The sequence below is a fragment of the Corythoichthys intestinalis genome, chromosome 8 (assembly GCF_030265065.1).
Source record: "Corythoichthys intestinalis isolate RoL2023-P3 chromosome 8, ASM3026506v1, whole genome shotgun sequence".
Classification (NCBI taxonomy): domain Eukaryota; kingdom Metazoa; phylum Chordata; class Actinopteri; order Syngnathiformes; family Syngnathidae; genus Corythoichthys; species Corythoichthys intestinalis.
This window is the reverse complement of record NC_080402.1, coordinates 11,721,362-11,730,670: the sequence shown is the minus strand read 5'-3', so window position 1 is coordinate 11,730,670 and position 9,309 is coordinate 11,721,362.

Below are 9,309 nucleotides of genomic sequence, written 5' to 3'. Positions count from 1 at the left end.
AAGATGTGTATAACACGTTTCATCCAATGGACTGAATGCTGCTTTTGACTAAATAAAAAGTTGATAAAAATATAACTTCTTTTGCATTAAAATAACTTGGAAACAGCATAAATCCAGAACATTCCTCCATTTTACTATTTGTACTTTTTTTTTTTTTTTTTTTTTTTTTTAAATTTTCCAATGATGTCATACTGCTGGACAATCTGGTTAGTGAGGTTTTTCAAAGTAATAAATTGATGGGAATGTTTTTTCCCCTGAAGCCTCTGGTTAAAAATTAGTATGTTTGATGCCGTACTGTGTATATTATTTTAGATGTTTTTAAATGAATAGAATAGACTTTATTTGTCATTAAACATAAATGTTTTTGATATTAAAACTTTTCTTGACCAGATCTAAATAGAACATGTTAATTGTCAAGAAGTGTGTTTAAAAAGCAGATGTCTGTTTGAACTGTGAATTTCGAATAAAGTTTGGGGAGTAAAAGAGACTTTTCAATGTGCCTTTTAGTGCTGCAATGATTAATCGATTGACTTAAGTAATTCGATTAGGAAAAAAAAATCGAATTAAATTTTGCTGCTTCGAGTATTCGTTTATTTAAAGTGTTGTTGAAATAACTTGTTTTGAAAGTCTACGTATTTAGTTTTATTGATTTTGGTGGACACACTGCCCTCTAGTGGCAACAGTGAATATGACATAACTCATTTCACTTGGCTGAATCCAGGTGCTCCCTGTTAAGACCAACAAAAGTTAAGTTTTTGTTTGAGCCAATGTTTTTCGTAATGCATTCCTAATTTAGTTTATAGGTATGTTTAGCCGTTTTTTGTGGGAATATGTGTTCGAACCATTTGTTAAGAGCGTTGTAAGAAAAAAAAGGTTTTATAGCATTTAAGCTAGCGGAGTTTTGCTATGTAAGTTAACCAAGTGTTCTTTTGGTGTACTTAGATCATTTATTTTATTTTTTTTAAACCGTTTGAGGCTCAGCTCAGGTATTTTAGTTTTTTATGTTCTTAATCCAAATACCCGATTATTCGAACTAACTAGACCATCGATTTATTGACTACTGAAATAACTGATAGCTGCACCCCTAGTGCCTTTAGAGCAGGGGTGCCCAAGTTCAGTCCTCGAGAGCCCCTATCCAGCTTAATTTCCATGTCTCCCTCCTCCAACACATTTTTGAATAAAATAATCAGGATCATTATCAGGCTCCTGCAGAGCTTGCTGATGAGCTGATCATTTGATTCAGGTGTGTTAATGGATGGAGACATGGAAAACAAGCTGGATAGGGGCTCTCGAGGAACGGACTTGGGCACCCCTGCTTTAGAGTATTCGAAAAGAAGATGGCGGAGAGAGGAATTTCGGCATTATTTGAATGACACCGCACATTGCATATTTGAGATTTAAAAAAAAGAAAAAAAAAAGTATAAAGTGAGTTGTACAGGCAGTGTTTGTTTTATCTTGGTTGTAAGAATGCAAAATGTTGGCGTTTGCCATTTAGCCACTACTTTGTGTTTGGTAATACCTTACAATCTACATAAAATGCAGCAGAAGTGCAATGTGTTTCGACTGACGCGATTGCTGCGTAATGATTCCATATGTAATTGCTAACAGGTTCTCGTGACAAACATGAATTTAAAGCTTTATCTCATATTGGACATGCAGTATTGCCTCTTCCATGTGAGTGAGGCATTTGTGAGCAAGATTTTTTGCTCGAGGGTCACATTTGTGTTATGTGGTTTAGGAAGCTTGATTACCTATGGTGAGAAAATAATATATTTTAAACAGCCCTGGAAGCTCAAGTATAAAAAAAATTGATAAAAATAAAAATGAAGTGGAATTTTGCTGTTGTTTTTAGGTTTACAAGTTGCAGTTAGAAAACAACTTAATTTTACTTAAAATATTACATGTTACCAGTCCAAATGTAAAATTCATTTTTTTGTAAGTATTTAACTCATTCATTGCCATTTACAGCCTCCAGTCCGTTTTGACTGGGAATAAAAGTGAATAAAAGTTTATTCTTTCACTGCCAGCCGTGCCACATTAAATTGGACATCTAGCGCCGTCAATGGCACAAGTTAAAAACAAAAAGTTCTTCCTCTGGTCTGAATGCCCCCTCTCACTATGTAGTAATTTAATATTTAAAGAAGAAAAAATTGAACAGAAGTAAAATTTGTTAAAACTTTCTCATAAAAGATGAAACCAAAAATAATTGTTAAGCCATTAATGTATTGATTTGCATTTGTCAAATTCACCTTTTAAGTTGAACTGCAGAAAAAAGATTCAACGATTAGTCCTTCTGTCAATTTTTAACATATTTGTTTTCCATTGTATGTACAGTGGGGCAAATAAGTATTTAGCCAACCACTAATTGTGCAAGTTCTCCCACTTGAAAATATTAGAGAGGCCTGTAATTGTCAACATGGGTAAACCTCAACCATGAGAGACAGAATGTGGGAAAAAACCTAGAAAATCACATTGTTTGATTTTTAAATAATTTATTTCCAAATTAGAGTGGAAAATAAGTATTTGGTCACCTACAACCAAGCAAGATTTCTGGCCGTCAAAGAGGTCTAACTTCTTCTAACGATGTCTAACGAAGTCTAACGAGGCTCCACTAGTTACCTGTATTAATGGCACCTGTTTTAACTCATTATTGGTATAAAAGACACCTGTCCACAAGCTCAGTCAGTCACACTCCAAACTCCACTATGGCCAAGACCGAAGAGCTGTCGAAGGACACCAGAGACAAAATTGTAGACCTGTACCAGGCTGGGAGGACTGAATCTGCAGTAGGTAAAACGCTTGGTGTAAAGAAATCAACTGTGGGAGCAATTATTAACATACAAGACCACTGATAATCTCCCTCGATCTGGGGCTCCATGCAAGATCTCACCCCTTGGCGTCAAAATGATAACAAGAACGGTGAGCAAAAATCCCAGAACCACACGGGGGGACCTAGTGAATGACCTACAGAGAACTGGGACCACAGTAACAAAGGCTACTATCAGTAACACAATACGCCGCCAGAGACTCAAATCCTGCACTGTCAGACGTGTCCCGCTGCTGAACCCAATACACGTCCAGGCCCGTCTGCGGTTTGCTAGAGAGCATTTGGATGATCCAGAAGAGGACTGGGAGAATGTGCTATGGTCAGAAGAAACCAAAACAAAACTTTTTGATAGAAACACAGGTTCTCGTGTGAAAGAATACTGAATTGCATCTGAAGAACACCATAACCACTATGTAGCATCAGGGTGGAAACATCATGCTTTGGGGCTGTTTTTTTTGCAAAGGGACCAGGACGACTGATCTGAGTAAAGGAAAAAATGAATGGGGCCATGTATCGAGAGATTTTGAGTGAAAATCTCTTTCCATCAGCAAGGGCATTGAAGATGAGACGTGGCTGGGTCTTTCAGAATGAGATCCCAAACACACAGCCAGGGCAACAAAGTAGCGGCTTCTTAAGAAGCATTTCAAGGTCCTGGAGTGGCCTAGCCAGTCTCCAGATCTCAACCCCATAGAAAATCTGTGGAGGGAGTTGAAAGTCCGTGTTGCCCAACGACAGCCCTAAAACATCACTGCTCTAGAGGAGATCTGCATGGAGGAATGGGCCAAAATACCAGCAACAGTGTGTGAAAAGCTTGTGAAGAGTTACAGAAAACGTTTGGCGTCCGTTATTGCCAACAAAGGGTACATAACAAAGTATTGAGATGAACTTTTGGTATTGACCAAATACTTATTTTCCACCATGACTTGCAAATAAATTCTTTAAAAATCAAACAATGTGATATTCTGGTTTTTTTTCCACATTCTGTCACTCATGGTTGAGGTTTTTGGTTAATTGACATTTTCTAATAATTGCTCCCACAGTTTATTTCTTTACACCAAGCGTTTTACCTATTGCAGATTCAGTCTTCTTCGACAGCTCTTTGGTCTTGGACATAGTGGAGTTTGGAGTGTGACTGACTGAGTTGTGGACAGGTGTCTTTTATACCGATAATGAGTTAAAACAAGTGCCATTCATACAGGTAACGAGTGGAGCCTCGTTAGACCTCGTTAGAAGAAGTTAAACCTCTTTGACAGCCAGAAATGTTGCTTGTTTGTAGGTGACCAAATACTTATTTTCCACTCTAATTTGGAAATAAATTCTTTAAAAATCAAACAATGTGATTTTCTGTTTTTTTTTCTCCACATTCTGTCTCTCATGGTTAAGGTTTACCCATGTTTTCATTTCATTCTTTCAGAATGAGATCCCAAACACACAGCCAGGGCAACAAAGGAGTGGCTTCGTAAGAAGCATTTCAAGGTCCTGGAGTGGCCTAGCCAGTCTCCAGATCTCAACCCCACAGAAAATCTGTGGAGGGAGTTGAAAGTCCGTGTTGCCCAACGACAGCCCCAAAACATCACTGCTCTAGAGGAGACCTGCATGGAGGAATGGGCCAAAATACCAGCAACAGTGTGTGAAAAGCTTGTGAAGAGTTACAGAAAACGTTTGGCCTCCATTATTGCCAACAAAGGGTACATAACAAAGTATTAAGATGAACTTTTGGTATTGACCAAATACTCATTTTCCACCATGATTGGCAAATAAATTCTTTAAAAATCAAACAATATGATTTTCTGTTTTTTTTTTCCACATTCTGTCTCTAATGGTTGAGGTTTACCCATGTTGACAATTACACGCCTCTCTAATATTTTCAAGCGGGAGAACACAATTAGTGGTTGACTAAATACTTATTTGCCCCACTGTATATGATTTTAAAATATAGAGTTTTCCTGTAAAATATTGTCTATAAAAGTTATAAAACAATAACACAAACAACTAAAATGAATGAAATTAACAAAAAATTATAATGGGTCAAAATTATTTTTCGGGCAGATCATATGACGATTGTAATTGTAATGATATGAGCAAATCGTATCTGCATGTTCGATCAGTGATGTCTGCTCGTCACAGCACACAGAAGTCAGAGATACGCAGCGCGCTCGAGACAGCTGATAAAAAGCCCGCCAGTGGACAGTTAATTTTGATGATGCCTCTCTTCTGTTCTGTAACTAAAGATCTGTCAGTAAAAAACATCAACCCTTTCAATAAGTTGTTTTATTCAAGAAACCCACAAATACAAAGTAACACAACTAGCACCTTAGATTTGCTTTGCTTAGCCAAAACCACCCGAGGAACGAGGAATCAAGATGGATATACGTATTTTTTTCCAAACCTAAGCTTTCAAAAGCAACAATAACTACTGAGCAAGAACCAAGGATTGAAAATGTGGACCATGAAAAGCCAGAGAGCACCGCCAAAATGATGAGCGGAGTTTCAATTTCCCCCACTAAAGACGCCAATTTTACAACAAATTTTGCACCATTATATTTTGCTCCCAAAGCTGTTGTGGCTGTGAATAAGCCCTCTTTTACATTCAAGTGGATTCTCAATGTTATCCTCAGGTGCTAAATAAACAAGTAACATCGTAAACATACATGTTCCACACGAATATGGCGTAAATTAATGCTTAACTACACGGTGAAGACGTAAACAGTGAGAAAGCGGTGTGCAGTTGCTGTGTGCAGCTAACATGGCAGGATGTATCTGAGGAGAATTTTTCTACATCTCCGTCCACGATCAAACGTAAGTAAAAACTCCTTTATTTAAAGAAAGTTTGTCATGTTTAGAGCTGAAACAAATACTCGAGCAACTCGAGTTTAAAAACTGATCCGAGTAATTTTATTCACCTCGAGGAATTGTTTAATTTTGCCAGCTCTAAGCATCGCGATTTCCCGGACTACTTTTAATGCGGGACAACGCGCTGACGTCACCTGCGTAGAGGAAGAAGCAATAAAAAAAATACCTTACTGCAGCTGACAGCCGTTACAAACTGTGTCGACGTTGCTAAAAACTACGCCCGCATGTTGCTACGGTGGTAGCGTCTGCCGTCTGATGCGTGTCATAGATATCAGATGTACGTAGGACTAGAAGCGAAATGACTGACTCGGCGGGGTTAATAAAACAGCCGCCATCTTAAAGCAGGACACTTCTCAGCTCTCATAAATAAGATTAACGTTACTGTCACTCGCTCACGTAACGTTATTCCTGCGGACGGCTAGGTTTCTATTCATTATGAACACTGTCGATGCGTGGCTGACTCTCACATACAGGCTTTATTTAACCTGTGAAAATAGCGCTGTAGAGTGATTAGGGTGTAAAATAAAAACGTAATAATGCTAACTGTCAATTTTAGCTCAGTAGTCATTGCTAGATAAAACACCAAGTAGCACTAGTGCCTAATGTGCTCCAATACAGCACAGCATTTATTTTGAACACTGCAAAAACTCAAAATCCTATCAGGACTTACAGTTTAGACGAACTTAAAACTTAACTAGAACTTATAGCTTGACACAAGTGGAAATTCAATTGAAAAACGTGGGAAAAACACATAAGTCTTAAGTGAAGTGTGTTATCAAGCGTAATGACATTTTTAGGTAAGAAATGTATATATTTTTTATAAGATCTTTTTGGAGTGAAAGCAGTGAATTAGTCTGTTTTATTTTAAGTCACCTTATAGATGCAATTGTTGGCTGTTTTCAACAATGTACATAGAAAATAAAGACATTGATTGACTGAAAATAGTTCAATATTAGATTAAATATCTTGTTTTCTTATCTATATTTATAGAGGCTCTTTACCTAAAAAATGTTTTATCCGATTACTAGATTAATCGATAGAATTTTCAGTCAGTTATTCGATCCGAAATATTTGATAGCTACAGCCCTAGTTGTCTTCACTTTGTAACCGCCGTATTCGCGGCCGTTTTTAACACAAAGTTGCAATTTCTGATGGGGTGCAAAATTTGACAGAACACCTGTTAACACCGGCGGGGGTACCATATTCAATGAATGACGATCTTGGCGAAAAGTATAGCTCTCCTAATTAGCCTGATTTAGAATTCCCCTAAAAAATGATGGGAAACAAAAAAAAAAACAAAAAAAAACACTTATTTTCACCATGTTATTATAAGTATTCTTGGAAGTTAATTTTATTGCTGAAACTCGGTTTCGGGTTCATCAACATGTTGTGGCCACCCCCGGCCCCAAAACTCAAACTCCTATGTACTCCACCCACCTCTGCTTCCAGCGCCCCTGAGTAGTACTCAGTGCTTAATTTGTAAATCATAAGGTGACAAAACACATAGTACATATGACAGCGCAGGGATGACGAGATGGGCACAGGTCCCGGAACACACGTAGAAAATGGTGCTGAAAACACGCAAATGCCAACTTGCCATGCTGTGGGACTTACAAGCCTCCATTTCAGATAATATCCATAGTATAAATGTTATGACAACAATTTAGAATTATTTAGGCTATACTCTGCAAAGAACGGGCAATTGCCCACATAACCACAGGTGAGACTTACAGTAACGTACAGTCTAACTCAGTGGTGTCCAAACTATTCCACATAGGGCCGCAGTGGGTGCTGGATTTAATTCCTACAAAACAAGATGACATCTTTTCACCAATCTGGTGTCTCACAAGTGTAATCAGTTGATTGCAGTCCGGTGCTGCTTTTTTTAGCACAAACTTCATTGGTTAAACTGTCTGTGTTCGATTGGTAGGAACAAAAACCAGAACCCACAGCGGCCCTTGCGGACAGGTTTGGACACCCATGGTCTAACTTGTAAAACATATTAAAAAAAAATAAAAAATCAGAGATTACAATTAATAACACAAAGCCATTCATTTCCGAGTTTCTTTCCAAATTTTTTAAATTTATTTTTTTATGTCAGGGGCGTCATTTGCTGGTCCAGCTTTTCAGTGCATCAATGAATCTCCAACTCTTTCAAATGACATTTTACATTTTTATAAACAACATGCAATTCTTGGGATTTGTCCTGTAAATGAATGTATGCATAACATTTTTTTTTTTTTACACTATAATGTCCGTAACGATGCACGGTTCCTTTCAGCGACGCTGAGACTGGAGAGCTGTGAGGCAGTCAAAAGCGAGGGGGGGACGGGTGATAAGCAAAAGTTATTGGTGGAATGTGGCGACAGCCCGCTGTTATTTTGTTCATTGTGTTCTTATTGTTGCCACATTAACGTAGGGAAAGCCATCAATGACCCATCTCCTTCTTTCACCCCCATTTGGGGCCAATACATTTTTAAAAAACTTTTTTATATTATTATTTTTAGGGCTGTCAAAATTATTGTGTTATCGGGCGGTAATTAATTTTTTAAATTAATCACGTTATAATATTTGACACATTTAACGCACATGCCCCGCTCAAACAGATTAAAATGACAGCACAGTGTAATGTCCACTTGTTACTTGTTTTTTTTTGTGTTTTGTCGCCCTCTGCTGGCGCTTGGGTGTGACTAATTTTATGGGGTTTCAGCACCACATGAGCATTGTGTAATTATTGACATCAACAATGGCGAGCTACTAGTTTATTTTTTGATTGAAAATTTTACAAATTTTATTAAAACGAAAACATTGAGAAGGGTCTTATTATAAAATTTCTATAACTTGTACTAACATTTATCTTTTAAGAACTACAAGTCTTTCTATGGGGGGGCGTGGCTCAGTGGTCGAGTAGTTGTCCCCCAACCCAGAGGTTGTGGGCTTGATTCTCCGCCCTGATGAACTCGTCTAAGTGTACTTTCGCAAGATACTGAAACCATGTTGCTGCTGGTGCTGCGTCACCAGTAGGTGGATGGCGAGATAGTGTGAAGCGCTTTGAGCGCCTTGAAAGGTGGAAAAGCGCTATATAAGTATAACACCATCTATCCATGGATCACTTTAACAGAATGTTAATGCCATCTTGTTGATTTATTGTTATAAGAAACAAATACAGTACTTATGTACCGTATGTTGAATGTATATATCCGTCTTGAGTCTTATCTTTCCATTCCAACAATAATTTACAGAAAAATATGTCATATTTTATAGACGGTTTGAATTGCGATTAATTAATTTTTAACCTGTAATTAATTTGATTAAAAATTTTAATCGTTTGACAGCTTAAATTATTTTCTATACATGATAGGAGCCGGATCTGCCAAAATAAGTCCCGGAACACAGGGAGGCCAAAATTAAAAGGTGGCTGATCTTGTTCCGGCAGGATCCGGTACAAATTAACCCCTGGTAGTACTGTATATCTTTTCCAAAAACATGTACAGTATCGATACCACACAGACAGATGTCGGGATCAGGCAGTGGCGCCTCCAGAAATTTTTCAAAGGGGTGGTCAGATGGGGCCACTTAAAATCTTGGGGTGGCCAAAACTAAAAGCCATGATTTCAGGCTTTCACTAT